Source organism: Mustela erminea, chromosome 10 (genome assembly GCF_009829155.1).
Source record: "Mustela erminea isolate mMusErm1 chromosome 10, mMusErm1.Pri, whole genome shotgun sequence".
NCBI lineage: Eukaryota > Metazoa > Chordata > Mammalia > Carnivora > Mustelidae > Mustela > Mustela erminea.
Window position 1 is genome coordinate 41213336 of NC_045623.1, and position 23257 is coordinate 41236592.

Below are 23257 nucleotides of genomic sequence, written 5' to 3' on the forward strand. Positions count from 1 at the left end.
TGGGCAAAATCATCTAAGACAGAGCCTATTTTATAATAAAGTATTAAATACCTCATGTGATTTATTTAATATTGTATTGAGAGCAAAGTATAAAACAGTTGCATGGGTACAGAATGGGTATAAATATGTATATTGGCTGTTTACCCTCATGATCTCATGGCTGACTGGAGCTATGACTCATCACCCCTGCCCAGCAGCATGACACAGTATCATACTGTGTATCACTATCTCAGGAGAGGATTACAATTCAAAATTTGAAGTATGGTTTCTACTGAATGCATATAGCCTTTGCATCATCATAAAGTCAAGAAATCTTAAGTCAGACATCATTAAGTTGGGGATCATCTGTACAAATTTTCTAACCACTTCTATATGAGAACCCTCATATACACTTAGAGACATATATATGTAGTAACTGAAAACATAGGCTAGAGCCAGACTAATATCCTCACTGGCCCACTTAATGGCCATGGACTCTTGAGTCAGTTTCTTAAACTCTTCAGGTTAAGTCTCCTCATCAATAAAATGAGGATAGGGCTAACATCATAGGATCCTTGCGAATATTAAAAAAATTTTACATGAAAGGTGCTTACAGTAATACACATAGTAGGCATTTCATAATTAATAAATGGGATATATTTTCACAGCACAGACAAAATAGTTGATTCTGATAAACCAAAGCAAGAATCATCAGACTTTCTAGAATCTTACAGATAGTTTTTTGTAAAAATGTTCACAATTTACCTGATTGGTTTGTCCTCATGGACTTATGGATTTAATCAACAGATACTTCTCAAGACATAACTACATGTCAGACCCAGTGCCAGCAGCTGAGAATATAAAAAGGAATGAGGTGCGGTCCCTGCCACTATAAAGATTATAATCAAGTGGTAGAGACAGATATATTCACACATAATGCAATGCAGAGAGTGGTTTTAGAAAGAAGGCATTACCCCGTATCAGAGAGCCAAACTGATACATGAACCCAAACACCTGGGAATAGTGGCACTGTGGGGTCAAAACTTATATATGATACAAAATTAGACTCATCGTACCTATAAGGCTTAATTGATGACAGAAGCAAAAACCAGATTTTTCCCTTTCAAAGTAATTTAGACCCTTCTTTTTTAAGCTTAATCTCTTCTGGAGAGCCAAATTCCAGGCTTGCCCCCAACATCATTCTCCTATCCCTAAATGGCTTATTAATTGTCTTGTCATTTGGGGTGCATGGGTGGCTCAGTCGATTAAGTGTCTGCCTTCAGCTTAGGTCATGATCCCAGGGTCCTGTGATTGAGCCCCATGTCCTCTGGCTTTGGACTTTTTACTCAGTGGCGAGCCTGCTTCTCCCTCTCCCTCTGCCTCCTACTCCCGCTGTTGTGCTCATCCCCAGCCCGCCCCATCAAATAAATAAATAAAATCTTAAAAAAACAAAAACAAAAACAAAAACAGAAAAACCTGTCCTGTTAAGAGAAAGAATATCTAGCTCTTGCTTGGCATCTAAGAACCAACCACATCCATCACTGCACCAAACTGTATGACCCCGATATCTATGGTCTGATTCCCTAGCATAGAGGTGATAGCTTTCAGGTAACTCAGTTTCTCTGACAATAGCCTCAGTCTCTCACCTCAGCACTAACATCCACAACTGACATTCTGAGATTTAGCTATACATCCATCCACATGGGGCCCCTGTTTTGGACTATCCAATCTGTAGTTTCCAATTTAAGTTGTGGCAGCCTCCTGGCAGACATGCAATTTTCTAATTCTCATTTTCCTTTGCTTCAAATTTGAAGAATTTTAGGGACTTCCCTGGATCTCATCTCTGAATCTGAAGGACAGCTTGAGAATGGGCCGGCTCAGGCCTGATCATCTCACACACATAACACCTTAATTTCTGCTCTACCAAGGAAGCCCCTTTTAAGGAAATCACCTCCATTTAGTGTTCCAGGCAAGATGTGAGGACCAAGCTCCCTTTAATCAGTAATGTTAAAGTCACATAGGGTCTCTGACTCACCCAGGCCCAGGAATCCGACCCAACTCAGGACTCCACATTCTTGCTTTCCTCTTACTCTTTCTCTCCAGACTCCTCCCCATCAGTTTTGGTTGGCTTTGTTTCTTTACAGGGATTGGAAAATGAATTTTGTGTTACATTCTGCATATTTTGTATTCTGTGGCTTGTAGTACACCTTTCTTCCTTCAATCCTGTAACTTCTTAATATTTTAAAGGAATAGTTAATATTTAAAGCAAAGCTTCTGATTTCTCTTTCAACAAATCCAGGTATTGCAAGTGAATGCCTTGGCTTTTCACAACTATTGTCTCTGAAATTAGCTTCAAGAGCATGATCTGGAATTCAAAAACTGAACATCGTTTCCTTTGTTCTGGCTGAGTCCTGCCCTCCCCCTGAAGCAATGGATATCATGACTCAATGGACGGAAATATAAAGCCAACGAACTAAAGGGAATTAAAAATACAGAAGAGAAGTTTCAAAATCATGCCTTCTTTGCCCCAAAATTTTAAAAAGAAAATTAATTCTAGGGGCACCTGTGTGGCTATGTCAGTTAAGCATCTGCCTTCAGTTCAGGTCATGATCCCAGGGTCCTGAGATCGAGCCCCGCCTCGGGCTCCCTGCTCAGCAGGCAGCCTGTTTCTTCCTCTCCCACTCCACCTGCTTGTGTTCCCTCTCTCGCTATTGCTCTCTCTATCAAATAAATAAATAAAATCTTTTTAAAAAGAAAAAAAAATTAATTCCAAAAGATTGGGTAACAAAATGACATTGAGTACTTCTGATCTCTAACATACCTTTGCAATCCCGTGGCCTAGAGCATGTCACAGGAATATAAAAGCAAAAACGTTTTCAAACAGGTGGAGCTTTATCATCATCCTGATTCCGGGGTGAGTGAATGTCCAACTTCAGCAAAAAGAAGGATTTGCCACTCTCTGCAATAAGCAAGGCTGTTGTGGAGGTGAGAGGAAGGACAATGGGAGAGGCTGACATAAAGACAGATGCCGTGGATTTAAAAAAAAAAAAAAAAATCCTATATGACTGTCCATGAGCTGATCATTCATTCAAAATTACCTAATTATAGTTTCCAATATCAACCTTAGACATTAAGAACCATTGTTCTAGCTCTCTAAAATTAATTAGATGTGTTCCTGTTTATTTTATTTGACTTTCTCTATGAAGTAGTTACAGGAACCAAATTTTCATTTGAAGAATCCAAAGCCCACTGACTTTCTCAAAGCCAAATAGTGCTAATGATATAAAACAGGTTCAGACCTCCATACTCCACCTTGAAAAGGCTATTTACATTCTTCATCCTTCAAAATGTTGTTTCTTAAGCCTCTTCTTAAAATCATGCCCAACTTTTATCCCATGGCTTGTAATTATTTGCTTATGATGTTTATTCTTCCCAAATATCGACAGACTGAATTATCACTAACTCATGCAGGTTCCCTCCCACATTGTGTATATACAATGGCTTGCTGACCCTGAATGTCATCAGTCAGTTCATCTGCATAGTTCTTCTGTCCCCTGAAATCACCCCTAATCCTGAGGAAGCTTGCACTCTGTATAAGATGCCTCATGAGTTCTGTTTGTTAGCCACTGTTCATTCCCTAAAGAAGATACTTTCTTCTGTCACTTTCCAACTCCTACTCAAGATATCTACTGTCTCAAGTCTTCCACTGCCCAGGTCATTCCATCTAGGACTCTCCTTTTAAAGAAACGCCCCATGTGTATGTCAGATCTCACCACCTATGATCTTAGCAAAATATAGCAACAGCTATTTTAATTTAGCAAATTAAAAAAGTGACGTATCTATAATAATTAACTTCTACTGCATAGTAACCCCCAAATTTAATAGTTTTAAAAAAACATTTATTTAGCTCACAATTCTGCAGGTCAGCAATTTGGGCTAAGCATAGCTGCTGTGTAGTTCTGGCCTTGGCTGGACTCAGTCAATGCATCTGTACTCAGCTGCCAGGTCAGCTGGGAACCAGTTGGTCCAGGATGACCTCAGCTGGAACGGTTGCCTAGACTTGTTCACAAAGCAAGAGAGCAGAGGGAAGATAGAGGCTTAGAACTGACATACCATCATTTTTGTCACATTTTACTAGCCAAAGCAAATTCTAAAACCAGCCAAGATTCAAGGACTGGGTAGAGACTCTTGATGTGAGATGCTGCAAAAACACATCATAATGATGAGGTGATTTTTTTTTTTTAAATCAAACCAAAGGATCTGTGGCAAAAAGTGGTCCAACAGCAAACTTTATTAAGTTTGACTACAAGACCTGCACTGCTAGGCACCCTTATATGAATAAATATTTAACCATTTCCCAACCAACTATTTATTTGCCAAAGGAAACAATTATTTAATTAAAATTAGTTTAATTCCATTCAGTCTGCCAAACATTACTCGGGCATCTAATGCTAGGCACTAAGCTAGTCATGAAAAACAGGCAAATAAGAAAATCACTACCATTAAGAAGCTTGTAGTCTAGTAGAGGAAACAAATAGTAACATGCAATTATAGATATTTGGGGTTACAAAGAAAGGGGACATGACTCAGAAAATTTCCCAGAGAAGATTACAGAATGTCAAGTATCAGAGAAATCCAGAAGGATGAGAAGTACTGCATTCTATGTGTATGGGCAAATAACCATGAATCCATAGCTCCCAGCCTTGAGCGATGGTCAAGAAATTACTTCACTGACAGACTTGGGTCACCATGAATAGCATACTTGATACCAGAGGCTTTCAACAACCTAGCATTAAGTTGATTTAGCCCACCAGTCCCCTCCCATTACCTTCCAGCAATGATCTTAGGTAAACAGTCTTGCTCTCTGCCAAAAATATCAAAGTCAGCATTGCTTGTTTTCTATCTCCCCAGCACTCCTCACTATTCAATCTATGATCAACATCCAGGTTCCTCTACTTTTAGCATTTACATTCCTAAAATCTCCTTCATCCTCAATACTGAGATGTGGCTTCCATGTCAGTTGTCTTAGGCAGTTTTGTTTGTTTGTTTTTAATATTTTAATTTTTTTATAAACATGTAATTTATTATTAGCCCCAGGGGTACAGGTCTGTGAATCGCCAGGTTTACACACATCACAGCACTCACCGTAGCACATACCCTCCCCAATGTCCATAACCCCACGACCCTCTCCCGACCCCCCTTCTCCCAGCAACGCTCAGTTTGTTTTGTGAGATTAAGAGTCTCTTATGGTTTGTTTCCCTCCCCATCCCATCTTGTTTCATTTATTCTTTTCCTAACTTACTAACCCCCCACGTTGCATCTCCACTTCCTCATATCAGGGAGATCATATGACAGTTGTCTTTCTCCGATCGACTTATTTCACTAAGCATAATACCCTCTAGTTCCATCCACGTTGTCACAAATGGCAAGATTTCATTTCCTTTGATGGCTGCATAGTATCCATTGTATACCACCTATTCTTTATCCATTCATCTGTTGATGGACATCTAGGTTCTTTCCATAGTTTGGCTATTGTGGACATTGCTGCTATAAACATTCGGGTGCATGTGCCTCTTTGGATCACTACGTGTGTATCTTTAGGGTAAATACCCAGTAGTGCAATTGCTGGGTCTTAGGGTACCTCTATTTTCATCTTTTTGAGGAACCTCCATGCTGTTTTCCAGAGTGGTTGCACCAGCTTGCATTCCCACCAACAGTGTAGGAGGGTTCCCCTTTCTCCGCATCCTCGCCAGCATCTGTCATTTCTTGACTTGTTAATTTTAGCCATTCTGACTGGTATGAGGTGGTGCCTTAGGCAGTTTTTACCCTATTTTTCAAGTCCAATACCAGTCATACATTAATTCATGCAATAATGATTTACCAAGACCAGCTATGGCCTAGAAGTACTATATAACAATCAACAATATAATTACAGCCTTTATTCTCATGACTCTCGTAATCTGTAGAGACTGACATTAAAACAGGAATTGCACAAGTGATTTTCAACTATCTTTATATGTCCTGTGAAGAAACATATAAAAGGTATAATAACAAAACAAGGAACATTTTAAGTAGTCCCCTAACAGATGAGCACAAATTCATCCTAACAGAGAATTGCAGGGACCCAGAGGACACAGAGCCTTTGTCCTAGGCTAAGGACACACTGTGAAGGAGCTGGGTGTGAAGGAGCCTGGCATGTTGGAGGAACAGAAAGATAGCCAATGGGACTGGATGTGAGTAAAAAGATGAATCATAGGCAATGGGGCTGGGGGGGTAGAGGGGTACAGAAAACAGCCAGTCTGAAGGAATGGATTCACCACTCTGCATAAAGATACTTTCCTCCAAAACCACATGAAACTTAGGATGCATGGGACTTCAAATTAATTCAATCTTAAAATTTTTAAATTTCATTTCCAGTTTATCATTTAAAGAGTATCTTAACTTCCCAATCCACAAGTTTACCTATAATTTTAACTAATCCCAGTGTCTTGTATATTTCCTCAAAATACGGTTTGTTAACTTTGATCCAACCAGTCAGAAACTAAGTAGATAAAACACATTTTACAGGATTGTGCCAATTGAAAACATCTCCTGGGGCATAAAATAAAGAATGGTAGAGGAACCAGAGCTAGGATCTGGTTTGCTCTGCTTTCTCTCTAAGGACGTTAATTAAAGCTTAAAGTTAGTTATGCCCTACCTCCTTACTCCTAAAATCTAAGAAGGAGAGGTTACCCCAGGGCATTCTAAGAATTTCTCCAGGCCTCTTGTCTATTTTACTACCCAAAACCTTTCTTTATCTCTAATATTCTCTGTTACATTATTTTAAAATTGGAGTTTAGAGTAGAATGTACTTTATATGCAAATAGTTGGCTGTTTATGTGTGTAAATGCAGTTCAAAATAAAAGCTATAAAAACAAAAGTAGAAAACCCTGAAACCTCTGTACATCCATTGGTCTGAAGTTGGTGTGGCTGGATATTTGAAGATGGCTGGAAGTTGCTGGCAGAAAACAAACCAGAAGGAAGAATTATACTATTTCTTATTTCTGTGAGGCTTACACATTTATTTGATCAGACTCCGATTCCACCCCCCCTTTTTTTCAAATTTTATCTAGTTAAAGAATTAATATGCAACCATTATTCTTTCCTCCCAACGTTTCCTATGCCACCCTTCCCCAAAGCAGCAGTACAACAACCTTATTCTGGACTCATGGTCATTGTGGGTTTTCCTACTATAATGCAACTTAACCCATTACTTAAGTCTGTATTCTTCTAGCATTTATTTAGTGTGTGATACTTGGGTCCACACTATTCAATTCACCTGAGTTCAAAGAAAACCTGTGCTAACTCTGAGGTCAAAAGTTTGTGGGCCACTCTTTTTCCCAGAAGGTACACTTGATCTGGGAGTGTGATGCCATTTTCTAACCATTTTCAAAGTTGAAAACATAATCCCGAATTAAAACACTTTGCATTTTAGGAGCTCAGTTCCTACCCTGAGTTCTGTTATTTTAAAACTTTAGCTAAAAATTTCCTGGAGGTGACTGAGTTTTCTCAGTCTCGGGGGAAGCTGCTGTGAATGACTTTCCATAATGCCTCTTCTGAGAGTCGCCAAGTTCACTTTTTGCAACCTAAGTGCATGCCAGGGGCATTTAAATTGAAGGAACCAATGAAAATTCTAAAAGGAAAGTTTTTAAATGAACATAGGAACAGAGAGCTTAACTTAAGGAGGTAATAAAGTAAAAACAAAGCTTAGGGTTCCAATCTCACCCTAAGCCGTGGGACCCTAAGCAAACTGCTCTGGCTTCCCATTCTATCTCAGGGACTTCATGGCATTCTTTCAGAGTTTAAATGAATTAACACATGTAATTCATTTCTTGCCTTTGGCTTTCCTGATGTCTAACTAGACTGCATGATAAGACAGGGAGTAACTCATGTTCTTTTTTTTTTTTTTTTTTTTTAAATGAACTAATGGAGATTCATTGATTTATGCAGTCAATTATAAGTGTGGGCAACAGCCAAATAGGCAAGTTACTTGACGGGGGGGAAAAAAAAAAAAAAAATCCTCAGGTCACTGAAGCAGCAATTAGCAAGTATTGTGGGGAGAAGAGGAAAAAGGAGGAGGAAAAAGGCCTGATGAGGCAAATTGCCTTTAATTATCTTTAAACATTTTCTCCTCTTCTTTTGATGCCATAAGCCCCCCTGCAGTTCCAAAATAAAATAAGCCAGAGTTTTGTTTTGCTCTTTTAAATAGGAACATAATAGCCACTGTGGAAACATGTTCTTAATCAAAGGTATTAAACTCCTGGCTGCTCTCCTTCTTTGAAATTGCCTGGGTTCATTATTATCAAGGGGAAGAGCAGTCTAGTCACCATTTAGCTCCCTTCTTAGTAAATTAAAATATTAATTACAAAATACGTTATTTTTATCTTATATCTTAAGCTATTGGTTACTGTGGCTGGGTTAAAAAAAAAAAAAAAAAAAAAAAGAGGGTTCATTTTGTGCTGAAGTAATTTCCCTAACAAAGCATTCATAGTTACTTTCTAGTTCCTGGACATCCAATCCGTACATGAAATGCTGCATTGGGAGAGCCATCTGAATAAATTCGATAGCAACTTCATTTATTTCTTGTCTCCGAGATAAGTGTACAATTAGAGTTGCCGTGTCCATGTGCTCATGGCATGTGCCTGCTCAGACAAGGCCCTGGCTGCAGCCAATGCCCAGCAGAGCTCAAGAGGAAAGAAAGAATGTTTCCTTTTCATTTCCACCACACAATGCAGTAATCGATCTTATGCCCATAGACACAAATGCTCAATCTTTGGGAAAGAGGCAAATAAAGCCACAGAATAGACATCAGAGCTAACTAAAACCCTCATTGTCTGCCTCTTCAAAGACTCAAATTACCAGCAAGGTATTGGGGTAACAGTAGAAAACCTTAAGAAAACACAAACCAAGGACCAGCAAACCCACAACCGTATGCAGATGACCTGGTCCTGTGGTGCCTCAAGTCATCACAAAGTAAACCAAAGCTGTGCTCTCTTTTACAGGTGAGGGGCACACGCAGTAAGCATGCATGTAGGCAGTTGATTTGTCAAGCCTCTAAAAGCCACCCACTCCCTTGCAAAATATTCCCTCCTTTCCCTACTAACTGCATGATGCCTGAAATTTGATTTTTCCCCCTCTTACATTTGGAAGGATATTCAGTTTAAGAGGTCCCTATTTAATTCCAGAAAGCTAGAGAGATAAGACTTACAGCCAATACCATTTATTAAGTGCCACTATGTACTAAGTATTTTACATACATTATTTTCCTGAATCATTACAATAATCTTATGATGTAGACATTTTTTTTAGCACCTTGTTACTTGCAAAAACTGAGGCTTAGGAAGATTAAGTAACTTGAACAACTGACAAGTGATACAGTGAAGATCTAAAACCAGGTGTCTAACTGTAAAGCCCCTGCTCTTGCTCCATCTATCAGCTTCTATCTGATAGTATGTGTTGGGGTACAAGGAACAGAGGGCTGGGGCACTGGAAAACAGAAATGAGGATGAGAAAGGTGGTGGAGGGGCACTGGAGAGCACTAGACATGCCCTCGGAAGGGAGAAGTCCTCTTTGCCAGACTGCCAGATGGAAGCATTAATGCTTGCCTGCTCAGCCCTCCCACTAAACATCATCCAAACCAACCTTCTTCTCAGAACTTTCGTGCATATATCTCACTGAATTGTCCAAAACTCATGGTGCCTGTGAATGGGCAAAGAGGCTGTAATTCTTTCACACACTTTTTTATGTCCTTAGTAAATTTCTGACATATGACCCCTTCCCTCTGAAAGGGGCAGGCTCACTGGTCTCCACACATCAAAGCCCCTGGGAAGCAGGAGAGTGTAGGGTAGTGGGACAGGGCATGACTCTGCTGCCCATCTATGTGTACCTTAGGCAAGTGACGTAAGCCTCTGTTGCCTCAGATCCCTCATTTGAAAAAAGGCATCAATAATAATGCCTCCTTCACAGAACTGCAGTGGCTAGCAGATAGAAAATACTGAATGGATGTTAGCCTGTGCTGGTAGTAGTAACCCATCAACTGACTTAACTGAATAGGACAGCGTTCCTCAAAGGTATACTGTAAAACAACTCCTGAACCAAATAAATTTGGAAACCTTGGCCACTTGACCTGCTCTTACAAACACTCTTCCGATGTACCTTAAAACACAAGAGAGTCCCTTAAACTGCAATCAAGAAACCCAGTTTAATATATTTAACATGTTCATTCCATGAAGCACGCCTGAGGGATTAGTGTTCCAACGAATTCCCTACGGGAATTCTGAATGGGGACAAAGTAATGTAGTGCATTTAACTGTACCAGTTCTCTTGTCTCTGTTACAGATTCGTACTTTAGAACCAAACCCCTTTTTGGATTAAAAATTCAAGTGGCCAGTTAGGAGACTGGCCTTGAACAAACTACTCATCTTTTAAGTCTCAGTTTCTTACACACACAAGTCTGTCTTGTCAAAGATAGGGATCACCCTTAGTCATCTCTGAATTTCCAACATGTATGTTTGTAAAATGGAACAATGAGTCTCGACTGGGACCTAGATGGAACAAAATGGTTGATCTACTATCACCAGCTCCATCCAATCCCATAGACTTTTGCAGAGTCAATGCAAATCCTTCTGCCAGCAGACACTGAAACTGCATTAGGAGTGCAAGAGGTTAACCGGCAGATACTGCCTGTGAAAGATAAAGCGGGAGGAAGCAGGACTTGGGCAGAGAGTCTCAGACTGCATTGCAGACCTGACACTCAGCCAGCCTAACCTAATGGGGAGCTCCAGAGCAAACACTGTCCTTTGTAGGTGCCGCGCAAATAGCAGAAGTGGATGAGCAGCCCCAGCACCTCCACCATGCTCAGTGGCTGGGGGCTGCACAAAATGAGCTTGGCCTTGGCTCAAATGCTGCAGTCCATGGAGGCAGATCTCCAAACCACTGCAACTGGAAAGTGTCAGCTAACTATTCCTCACAGCTGAAGGGGAAGTTCTTTCCTGAGATCAGACCCAGCAGTGCACCTCTAGATGGCTGAAATGACCCTCTTCCATGTCCCTAACTCAGATCCAGAGATAAACAAGGCTTAAACTTTACACTAGACTATAGTGTGATAAAATTAACCAATGCTTTAATCTAAGAAAGCAGTACATGAATAGTTCTCTAAGGAAAGACAGACCTGTTATGGGATGACCGATTAACAATGTCTTCCATGAACAAAGGAGGAGACAGTAATTGTGCAAAGAACATGTATTTGCCATCCCTGGCCTACCCCTTCCCTCTGCTAACTCAAATGTCCCTCAAGGTTCAGCTATAGTTTCACATTTTCCATAATTTTCTTGACTCTGGAAAGGTCTCTCCATAAGGTCTTTCCTTTCATAACCAGCTTCAACATTTATTATTGTCTCAGAATTCATTACAGAATTTATATTTCCTGTATTATCTGACAACTGCTTCTTTCCATTGCAGCTAGTCTCAATTAACCAACTATGAACAATTTGATAGCAGATATAATGTCTCATACTTTCTTTTTTTTTTAATTTTTTTTTTTTTTTGGACAGACAGGATCACAGAGAGAGAGGAAGAAGCAGGCTCCCTGCTGAGCAGAGAGCCCAATGCGGGGCTCGATCCCAGGACCCCGGGATCATGACCTGAGCCAAAGGCAGAGGCTTTAACCCACTGAGCCACCCAGGTGCCCCTGTCTCATACTTTCTTACTCTTCCCTTCTTGAATAGCCCCACAACCACTCAACACACTGTAGAGAAATAGGATTTGGTCAATGCCTACATTTACATTATGGATCAAATTACTAGATTCATAGGTCAAGATTCATAGGTCAAATCAGCAACTTTGTTGGGAGAAATTCAGGAGTATATGTCCTTCAAAAGTCTCCAAAAGAAAATAGCAAGCATCATTCCCAACTGGGATGGATCTGCACACCTACTTGTAGGTTTCTATTGCATGTATTCCTTTTATGGGTCCTACTACCTACTGGCAGCTTATAGGATGTCTAAGGAGAGAAATGAAGGCTTTACGAACATTTCTATAATCTCTATCAGTTCCACCCCACTATCATCTGAAATGTCTAACCTGAATTTTCTAGTTTAACATAAATTTCCCCCTAAGCACAACTTCAAGCATCCTGGCCACCAGCACCCCTTCCAACAACAGTACCACCACTGAGCCTCACAGACAGAAATCATGAGGCTGCTTCTGCTACTTTCCTCTGAAATTCATTCAGATAATAAAGTGTGGTTTCTGCTTCTATTTTCAAGGTCAAAATCCTCTAGGGACTGGTGAAGTCAACTCCATTTCCCTTACTCCCACTTCTGCTATTTTGGTTCCCATCCAACCTCTCTTCAAGGATCAACTTTCCAGTTAACACGTTATAGAAAAAAACAAAACAGATCAAGAGAAAAAAAGTATGTTTCGGATGAATCGTTTTTTTTTTCCTGTAAAACAGTTTGCCTTCTATACATTTGGCTTTATTTACAGGGGGGTGGGGCGTGGAAGGGAAGAAGGACATTTGCTTCTAAACTCACTGAAGTTGAATCTACTCATTCACAATAGCTTACCTTTTTAAATTTTAGCTAACATTACCAGTCTGCTCCTTCATACTACTCATAACATTTAAAGTAAATAGTAGCTTTCAGGAAAATCTCTTTAAACCCTAACCTAAAAACTAGTTCTCATCACAGCCCATATGTTTACATGGTCACAATTGCCATCGTAATTTTAAAGCTCACTTAAAAGAGCGTCAGAAGGTAAGTGATTTGCCAGAGGTCACAGGGAATCCAGGGTGAGTTAAAAATAGAAGCCAGCTTTTTGGACTAGCTGCCCCATGCTCTAATCACCTCAACAACATTCATTCCCACACACCCCATTATTACAGAGACACTTGTCCCAGAGCCCTGTCCAATTCATCTTCTACAACACAGGCTGTGGAAACACTCAAACTACCCCTCTCACTTCTCAAATTTGACTCTGACTCACTGCAAAGCCTCCTTCCCAGTTATACTCACTAAGTCATTTTCAGATCAAATAATCTTGTTAGTAAATTGGCAGGCTGTTTTCTTATTTAATACTAAATATCACTGTAGATGCTAAATATTTTGCCAACTCACATGTGTAGAAATTTTTTCTCACTTCATATGTTGGTGTGAATTGAGTGAGTGCTCCCTGTGTGCTTGGCACTGTACTATTAGAGATACAAAACGGAGTCCTCAGCTTCCAGCAGTTGACCCTTTACTGTAGAAGACAAACAATTAAGCAGACAATAAAATATGCTAAGTCCCATCATAGTGGAAATACCAAGACTTTACATTCACAGAAAGGATACTTAACCTCAGCTTGGAGGATCACAAAGACTGCTTAAAAGCTGAGTTCTCAGAGAACATACCAGCCAGCTATTATGGGTCAAACAGTGCCCCCCTAAGAAAGATATGTTGGGGGGCACCTGGGTGGCTCAGTCATTAAGCGTCTGCCTTCAAATCGGGTCACTATCCCAGGGTCCGGGGATTGAGCCCTGCGTTTGGCTCCCTGTTCTGCAGGGAGCTTGCTTCTCCCTCTCCCACTCCCCCTGCCTGTGTTCCTTCTCTTGCTGTCTCTCTCTCTCTACCAAATAAATAAATAAATAAAATCTTTAAAAAAAAGAAAGAAAGAAAGAAAGATATGCTAGAGTCCTAACTCCCAACACCTCAGAATTTTACCTTATTTGGTTATAGAGTATACAGATAATCAAACTAAAAGTAGATAATTAGAGTAGACCCTTATCCAATGTGACTGAGACGGTTTGGACAAAGAGACAGATGGGCACACAGGGAAGTGATGTGTAGACACTGAGAGAGAACACCATGGGAAGATGGAGGATTGGAGTGATGCATCTATAAACCAAGAAACAACAAAGACTGCCGACAAACTACAAGAAGCTAGGAAGAGGCAAAGAAATCCCCTACATACAGGTTTCAGAGGGAACAGGGCCCTGCCAACACCCTGATTTCAGACTTCTCGTCTCCAAAACTGTGGGAAAATAGAGTTCTGTTGTTTTAAGCCACACAATCTGCAGTACTTTGTTAAAGCAGCCCTATGAAACTAACATGCCAGGACAAAAAAACCAAAAACTAAAAACCAAACCAAACACAGCAACAACAAAAACAAAGGAGCATACAGGTAAGGAAAATCAAAAAGGCAAATGCCTTAAAATAAAACATCTCCCCTGGCTAGTTTGAGCTCAGCGTGGTGAAGACCTGAATGTAGAGGAGGGGAAAGCAGAGAGCCAAGGCATGATAGGGAGTCAGAGCCCAGCCCTTGAGTACTCAGTGCAACATATTTAGTCTGCCGTTTGTAATCGTGGAAACTATGGAATCCCCAGTGTTTCTACTATGGGGAGAAAATTTTCTGGATAGTCTATGTTCAGTACATCTTAGGGCATTTGACTCATTAATGGCACGCTTTCTCCACTGTGAAAGCTCCACTGATAAGCTTTACACCCTGCATTTCCTCTGCAGTCAGCAGCTTGAAGCATCAAAGCTTCTGTTTCAGCACTGCATCAAAACTCAGGAAGCTTTAAAGTTCATCCAAACACCCAGCTTTTGCTGAAAGAAGACACCAGGACTCTGGAGACAAGCAATGTACTGTCTTCAGGGTCCCTCTGAAAAATAAATATCTGATAAGTGGTCCTTTATTTATATCCTCCAGTGTCCTTTCCTGTTCAGGTCTTCTCCAGTCAGAGATACAAGACACTATATCAATTCCATCTAAGGAAAGACAGTGCCCCAGCATAGGCCAAAACACAAGTACAGCAAAACCCTGACACTCAGACCACTAACAGCCCCTTGCTTTTGCTTTATAAAGAGACATCTAGGGCCATCACCCTGGACCGTGCAAACATGTTCACGTGGAAATGGGCTAAAATTAGCAGCTTCAATTCCTCTCTGAAATATCCCTACACTAAAAAAAGGTATTTTTGGCAGACTTCCCATGAAGTCCAGCTTAATGCATTTCCTGCCAGACATCTGAATGGAGAGAAGCTCATATGATCCACCAAACTGAGGAATTCTGGTCAGTGAAGGAAGGCTTCCCCTAGCTCAGCAGAACTGAGAAAGGGAAGAGAAAGGAGGAGATGTCCTTCAGGAAGATGTGTGAAGAGTCAAGGACTTTGTTTCCACCTTTGATGTGGGTGGATATAACCTTTATGAGAAGAGCTGCCTTGTGGAAACAGTGGAGAAAGCGTGCCATTAATGAGTCAAATGCCTGCAATGCTTGCTTTCACAGCCTGGTCACTGGGTCTATGTTTAGAGCAAGTGTCACCTGTGCCACACTTTAACCTCTTTGTGAAGACGGAACTCCTTTAAGAGGTTTGAGGGCTGGAGAAGACTGAGTTTTCCTCCTCCTTTCAAACACAAACACTGGGTTTGAATTTTGATGGTTTTTAGTTATAGCTGATTTTGTTTCCTTTGTGTTCCTGCATTGAAATTAAGGGGATTAAATGTGGATTTATTGCTAGGCACAACACCCAGTTGTACAAACAGCAGGGGATTTGATTTTAGTATTACAGTACATTTTTACTCATAGTAATCTGCATTCACCTTCCCTAATATATCCCTGGATAGAATTTTCCCTTCAACCCTGTCTCGAGTCTTCGTCCAGAGTTTAGTGAAGAGCTTACCCCCACATTCACTGTAACTTAGTGCCATATCTCTTCCTTCATAACAATGGCATCTTAATCACCTTTGAATCCCCAGCTGCCAAGACAGAATAGGTACACCATTAATTCTTCCCAAATTAATGAATAACATACATCTTGGACAACCACAATATTGCAGAGCCAAATTTGCCATTTCAGCTAATCACTGCTTGTCCTGAGAGTTGTACCAATACTCTCATATGTGATTGCTGAAAACACAAAACAGCACACGTAAGGCCCCTCAGAGAATGCTCTCCTGTTGCTTAATTTCAAATTTTTCTACCTTTGATTCTTCTCACTTTCCTTAGAAGGCAGAAAATAGCTTAAGTGGGTAAGGAGCTTAGAAGATGTCATTCTAAAACAAGGGAGTTGCAATCATATAGTATGTTCTACTATATAGATATTTATATACACATAGTTTAATACTGCATTTATATAAACTATGCATGCTAAATTTAATGTCTACTCTTTATTTAAATGCGTTCTTTGCAAAATGCAATAAACTTCTTTATAACCAGGGTAGCTTGGCTTGTGATAGTTTGTCTTAAAAATACAAAGCATTTAATTGGCTTTCCCATCTACCCTTTTCACACCCTCATCATCTCAGGAAAGGAGAGGCAAAGTATTTCCCTCATTTGCTGAGGGGAAGACAGAGCCAGTGAGTCAGTGACTGAGTTAAAAAACAGCAGTGCTCTGGAACCACTCTGGAGTAAATATAGCAGATTTCAGTACAGGCCTGGTCCATCTTGGCTTTCATTCAAAAAGGGTTTTGTTAGGGAAGCAAAATATTACCTCTATTAATGAAGAAGTTATGCTCAAATGGCATACTTTATTGTCAGAAATCTTATTAGCAGAGCAAAAAATATATGAGGCATTAGGGATTTGGTATGTCAGTAAAGGACCCAATTATGGTCTGATCATATCATCAACACTAACAGAAATAATATCACGTTTTAGAACATAAAATTATGATTCAAAGATCTTATGACAAAAGGAGGGCAAAATTTGGGTTTGAGGATGTCTGAAAACAGAAAAACTATACAGGCTTCCAGTTATTGGAAGAAACATGTATAGCTAAAATATATATGGCCCAATATCCTCATCTCAAAACTTCTGGGCTCTACTCAGAACCCAGAAATAAGTCACCCAGAAACAACTATAACCAAGCCTTCTCATTTTTCCTATAAAAGTTAGCAGTCACCCAAGAGGAGAGAATCATGAAGCCGTTTTTGTAAGTCCAACTAGTAAAGAGAGACAGTGAGAGACAGTGGAAAGAGGAAACAGGCTTACAGTCCAGATAAGCCAGAATGAGAATCTTACTGTCTAAACTTGGCTAAATTACCTCACCTACTGGAGCCTTAGTCCTCCTTATCAATAAAATAAAGGTGTTTAATTTACCATGTGATTTGAAAATTTGAGAATATGTAGGTAAAGCATTTAACATGGTTCCGGCAAATACCAAGTGTTCAATAAAAGGGACCTATTATTATAACTAAAATATTAAATTACATTTACCATCAGTACAGACTTGTGGAAAATGAGATTTAGTAGTATTCAGGTCCAAAAGCAATTTGTCTCCTATTAAAAGAATTTTAAATGTCAGCAAACAAGAGGAAGAAAGTCTTTTCTTTATATAACAGAAAGGGATATGTAAAAGGTAAGTGATTGAAAGATTAAAACCACACTAAAATGTAATCAATCAATCACCAAGTATAAATTGTTGACACTAGATTCTTTTCCATTTTTGTTTTACTGGAGAAGAAAAAGGATAATAAAAAGCAGGGAAATCGAAGAAGTGAAAGAAAGAACAACCTGAAGAAGAAAAGGAACCAGAAAGGAGAGAATGGGGGTGTTCAAACTGAGTTTAAACAAAAGATACATTTAAAGGAAAAAAATGGAAAGCAACAACCATTTATAACAAAAGAAGAAGATATTCCTATTTCCAAATTTTCCTAATCAAAACAACTAAGATGATAGATAAAATATAAAATAATATTATTTTAATATATTATTAAGCAAGCATAATATTTTTTAAAAACCAGGGAACTAAAAACAAAGTAATAGGACCCTGGAGTAAAGTTGGCTTTGCCCCAAGAGTTCTTCATCTTAGACACAGTGTGAGCAACAGATAGGAAATAAAATTGGAGAGGGTTCAAGGTGAATGATCTAGTAGAAGATACCTGCATTGATGGAATCCCAAAGATCTCTATCCTCAGTGTAAGAAACTTGAAATGAAATATGCTGTAGAGTGGTGATTAACAAAGAGACTTTCCTGCCAGGGCCTTGGTTCTGTGGGGAGAAAACAGATTTCTCCTCACCATTTTTAAATGCAACTGTCCCACAAAGAGGTTAGTGATCCAAATTTGTGTTTATATATCTATATATCTATATCTTATCTATATGATCATAAAATATCAAAGTGGGTAATTTAATATAAAGTGATCCAGAGCTGTTAGTGCCACAAATGACTGCTAGAAGCAAATATAAATCCTCATTAAAAGAATTAAAATTCAACCTGGTCTTTGAAAAATATAACTGAATATGTAAGAAAAATAGATAACCGACAGTAAAAATCAAAACAAAAAAATCACATCACAAAACATACCCAAAGAGAAGACATAATGAATGGGAATCATAAGAAATAGCAGAAATAAGACACAGGACCACAAGGACTTCAGAAACTGACACTTAAATACAGCACAGAAATGAAAAAAACATGTGTTTGAATTTTTTTAAAAAGACAGCAAAACATGAAAAGTGATCAGTGAATGAGTGATTAAAAAGGATGACCAAACATGTTTGAAAAAGAATCGAAACAGAATTTCTATAAATTAAAAATGCAATTACTTAAGTTAAGGGAACCAATGAATGCATTAAACAAAAGAACAGATAGCACTGCAGAGAGAATTAGTGAACTGGAGATAAATTTTTAAAAAACTATCCAGAACATACTCTAGAGAAACAAAGAAATAGAAAATATGGACATATAGATTCACAGAAATAAAAATGAGACAATATAATCAAAGTTCCAGATGGAATTAATAGAGAAAATAGGAAAGAGACAATATTCAAAGACATACTCGCTGAAAACTTTTCAGAATTGATGAAAAAAACACTAGCAGTCAGATAGAGAAAACTCCAAAAAATTTCCACACAGGAAATTATTAGAGTATCACACCTAGATAACTCAGAATGAAACTATAGGGTACAAAATTTAAAAGGGAACCTAAATGCAACCAGAGAAAAATGACAGCTCATTAACAAAGAAGTAAAGCAATTAAACTGACTTCAGAATCTAAAGGCAATAAAACAATATCTTTGATGTTTTGACAGAAAATAACTTACAGCATAGAGTTTTATCTAAGTTGAAACATGGAAGCAATCTTTCAAGAACTGAGGAGGAGGGAGAAATAGACATTCTTAGAAAAACAAAAACTGATGTTTTTACCACAAGAAAAATGTTTTTACTAAGGAAAACTGCAAAGGGTCTTCTTCAAACAGAAAGAAATGATCCAAGAAGTAAGAAGAAATGCTGAGTTGGATATTTCTTGTGTATCTCTTCAAATTCTCTTGGTCAAACCTTTTATTCCAGCCAAAGCTACACCAGCCAATTGTATGCAAACTTTAATCAACTTCACCCATCTGTAGCCTGACAGCTCTACACCTTTCACTTCCTGTTCGGGAATTCTTACACTTACCTAACCTAGGATAAATGGAAATTTTGACCAATGGGGACTAGGAACCAACAAATAATGCCTCTACTTCTTTCCCAGAATCTGAGACTCGTTCAATAAGGCTCATCCCATGGTCTTAAAAGATTGCATATGCAGTTACCTCTAGTAGTGGTTAATTCAACATCCCATCTTTATACTATCTCTCCCTCTGTCTATCTCACTTTACTCCCAGATAAACTACTTGCTTATAAACTTTTGTCTCAGGCTCTGCTTTCTGGGGAACCTGGATAATAAAATACTATACAAAAAAAAAAAAATTATAATGACTAATTTGCTGAATGTGGAAGCATCAAGAAACAAGCTAAGTCAAAAATACTTCAAATAAAGGCATGTTAAATTGGGAAGGAGCTGGTAAGAGTCAATGCCTTCTAAAATCCTTTTATTGCTTGAGCAATGGGTAAAATATTAAATAATTTTAGAATTAGTTAAGTATGCATTTTAAATTAGCAACAAAACCACTAAGGGAATAAATATAAACTGTACAATTTCTAAAGAAGGAAGAAAAGAGGAAGATTTGGGGTGTGGGGGTGTTGAATAAGGAAGGCAGGGGTAGGCTGACTGGAAACTCATCCAGCATAAACAAACAAACTAAATTAAGGCAAAACAGGAGCAGGAAAAAAGTAACAGGCAGACACTTGTCACTATCCATTTACCCAGACTCAAAGAATCCACAATAGCAAGAGTGAATCATAATGTAAACTATGGACTTCAAGTAATTATGATGTGTCAGTGTAAGTTCATCAATTTTAACAAACGTACCACTCTGGTAGAGGAGGTTGATTATAGGAAAAGCAATGCATGTGTGGAGATAAGGGGTATGTGGGAAATCGTTGTACCTTTCCCTGAATTTTTTTGTCAGCCTAAAATTGCTCTTAAAAAAAAAAAAAAAAAGTCTTAATTTAAAAAAGTAACAGGAGAAAAGGGACAAATGGAAAACACAAAATAAAAACTAGAAACAATTCAAATATACCCATGTAGACTGCCTAAGCTTTCTAAATAAAATAAAAATGTTATTGTACAGATTAAAAGAAAATTCAGATATATGCAATATAAGATATTCCTAAAATGTAAGAAAAGAAAACAGAAAGTAAACAGTTAATAGGATAAATAGGAAAGCCAGTCTGGAATAAGCTAAATAATGTGCCCAAAGTTACAGGTTTCTAGTGCTGTTTTGTTTTTGTTTTTGTTTTTGTTTTCTAATCCCTGCATTCAATTGTTTTTCCATTATGTCATGCCAGTTACTGAGGGTAGGGCCACTATTTTATTCATCTCTATGAAACTACTATCCAGCATAGCAACAAAGCAATATCTGCTGATTTCATGAAATCAAAATTGTACTAGTGTGCAATCCATCAGAAACATGGTAAGCCTTCTCAAAAAGAGCAACAATGTTTCATTTAATTTATGAAGACTGATTTATTCTGATATTTCTAACATAATAAATGAGCTTTATATCTCCCTAGAGGATAAAATCAAAGCATAACTCAACTTAGGAAATATCTACATGTGTGGTCATTTACAAGGTGACAGGCAAGACCATAAAAGATGGCATTCATTTATTCTACAGATATTTATTCACCTAATCTGTGCCAGGTACTGGGTAGGCATTTGGATACAATGATAAATAAAACAGACACAATCCTTGACATTTTGAAGTTTCCAGACGAGTTGTATAACAAAGTGCTAGTCTAAAGTAATTTAGATTAGTTTAAACACCCTAAGTTTTACTGCTTTTAGATTATATTGTAGTTAGGAAATATCTTGACCACAAAGAAAAATTTCAGCTAGTCTTAATTTCTTAGTTTATAATCTTGGGCACATCATACAGTCAATTAGACCATTTGCTGCTCTGAAACTCAAGTTTCTTATCTCAGATTTTCAAAATAATCCCAACCTCTCATTACGACAATTATCTAAAATGATGTGCCAGGCATAGCAATGTTCAATAAATGCCAATTCTCTTTAGAACCAATTTGTTACTAGCATGTTCAAATTTAATATATACCATATCCCATTTACAAATATTAAGTATTATGCAGTCTAGGAATCAGGTTTCAGAAAAAAGGGGACATCTAGATGCGGCAAGACTGTTATTTATTAGAAACAGGTTTACTGAGGTCTAAATGGGAATATAATGTATGTATATTTATTCAAACTTTGTATCTATTACATAGATGGTGACCTAGCCACTATGATTTGAGTAGTCTACTGGCATTGACTAGCAATAATGATCCTATTATATTCTATAGCGTTTACACATATAGTTTAAGGTATTGCCTTCCACCCCCGAAAAAGCATATGATCTAATGAAAACTTAAAATTTTAACACTGTTTTGACCATTATTTCCAAGCTCATTCTTCACCCAAGCAGATGGAGAAATGTATTATTAGATATGCTGCATAAAGCTAAAGACTTTGAAATTAATAGAGACCTGGTTGCCACAGGATATGACTACACCTAATGGGCTATTAAAAAATGATTAATATATGTCCCAGTGGGCCAGCAAAGAGAAGGGCCATGATTATGCATAAAAATGAAAGATTTGACTTATCGTGGCAACAAGAAGTGCTAGTCCAAGTTGCAAAGCATTGACTGTGGGAAGAGGCTAAAAGCTTTCGCTGGCTTTATTGGCTTCTAAAAAAACAATATTTCCTAAAGAAGAAGAAAAAAAAAAGCAAAGTTTACTAGAATGAGCTTTGTGTTTGGTCTTGCCGCAGTGGCTCAATCTTTCAACCTTAAGTGCTATTTTGCCTCTGATTCACCATGTCAGTGTGCCATAAGTCAATTGCATGAGAGGAGCATTAAACAGTGCCTTTGGGAAAAATACTAAACTCCTTAGGATGTTGTAATGAAAGGTACTTTATAATTGCAAGAATTTATTAATAACTCTTTTTATTCAGACTCTGATTTTCCAATATTTTCCATTATAGATGCAAAGTTTAAGATGGCAATGTAGGAAGATCCCGAATTCACTTCCCCCCACAGATACGCTGAGTCTACAGCTACATACAGAAAAATTATCTCTTTAAAAACCTAAATGCTGGGGTTCCTGGGTGGCTCAGTACCTTAAGGTTTAGACTCTTGGTTTCGGCTCAGGTCATGATCTTAGGGTGGTGGTATCAAGTCCCACATGGCTGGGCTCCAAGTTCAGTGGGAAGTCAGTTTGGGATTATGTCCCTTTTCCTCTCCCTCTCTCCCTCTCCCCACTAGTATGCATACAGGATCTCTCAAATAAATAAATAAAAGCTTTACAAGAAAACAAAACCCTAAATGCTGGCTGAGTGATGACCACATGTGGAGCATATGCGAAGAAAACTACATCTTAGCGGGTAGGAGAGGACAGACCCAAATCTTAGCACACACGCCACCTCTGGCGCACTGACCCACCGGGGGAGGAAAAAGGCAAGAGCTTCTCCCTGAGGAGCCAAAGATTTGAACCCCACACCGAGAACCCCAAAATTTAAGACATGCACTTGACAAACAAGTCCCCCCAAATATCTAACTTTGAAGATCTCGGTGTCTTATCCCAAGACCCACAACACGGTAGCCATCTGAGTAACAACTTTTTTAAACGGTTCACACGCTGGGATTCACCAGGCCCAGAGCCCAACTCAGGGGCAGCAGATCACATCCGAACTTCGAGGGAAAGAGGCTGGCCACTTGTATGCAAGCGGTGGACTGAGGACAGGCGTCTCATTCAGCACACACACCTGGGAGGCTGCCGGGACGCTCTCCACAGGAGCCCGGCTGGCGCCATCTTGGGGCTCCTGCGCCTGCTCCAGAGCGCACGTCTGGGCAGGCGGGAGACTTCACAGCCCCCGCGGCTCA

The 23257-nt window shown here is 38.9% G+C and overlaps 1 long non-coding RNA gene across 5 annotated transcripts in view; it reads right to left on the minus strand.

Annotated features, from left to right (window-relative positions):
• LOC116567026 overlaps nt 1–17977 on the minus strand; it is a 67248-nt gene extending 49271 nt beyond the window's left edge. For 4 of the 5 annotated variants that reach the window (XR_004276084.1, XR_004276080.1, XR_004276082.1 and 1 more), the window contains exons 1-4: nt 17875–17977; nt 13134–13257; nt 3892–4038; nt 2801–2953 (exon numbers count right to left, since the gene is read on the minus strand). This is a non-coding gene — a long non-coding RNA (uncharacterized LOC116567026). The remainder of the gene's footprint in view (nt 1–2800; nt 2954–3891; nt 4039–13133; nt 13258–17874) is intronic. The other variant, XR_004276081.1, reaches the window with a different exon arrangement.
• Between the last annotated feature and the right edge of the window lie 5280 nt (nt 17978–23257).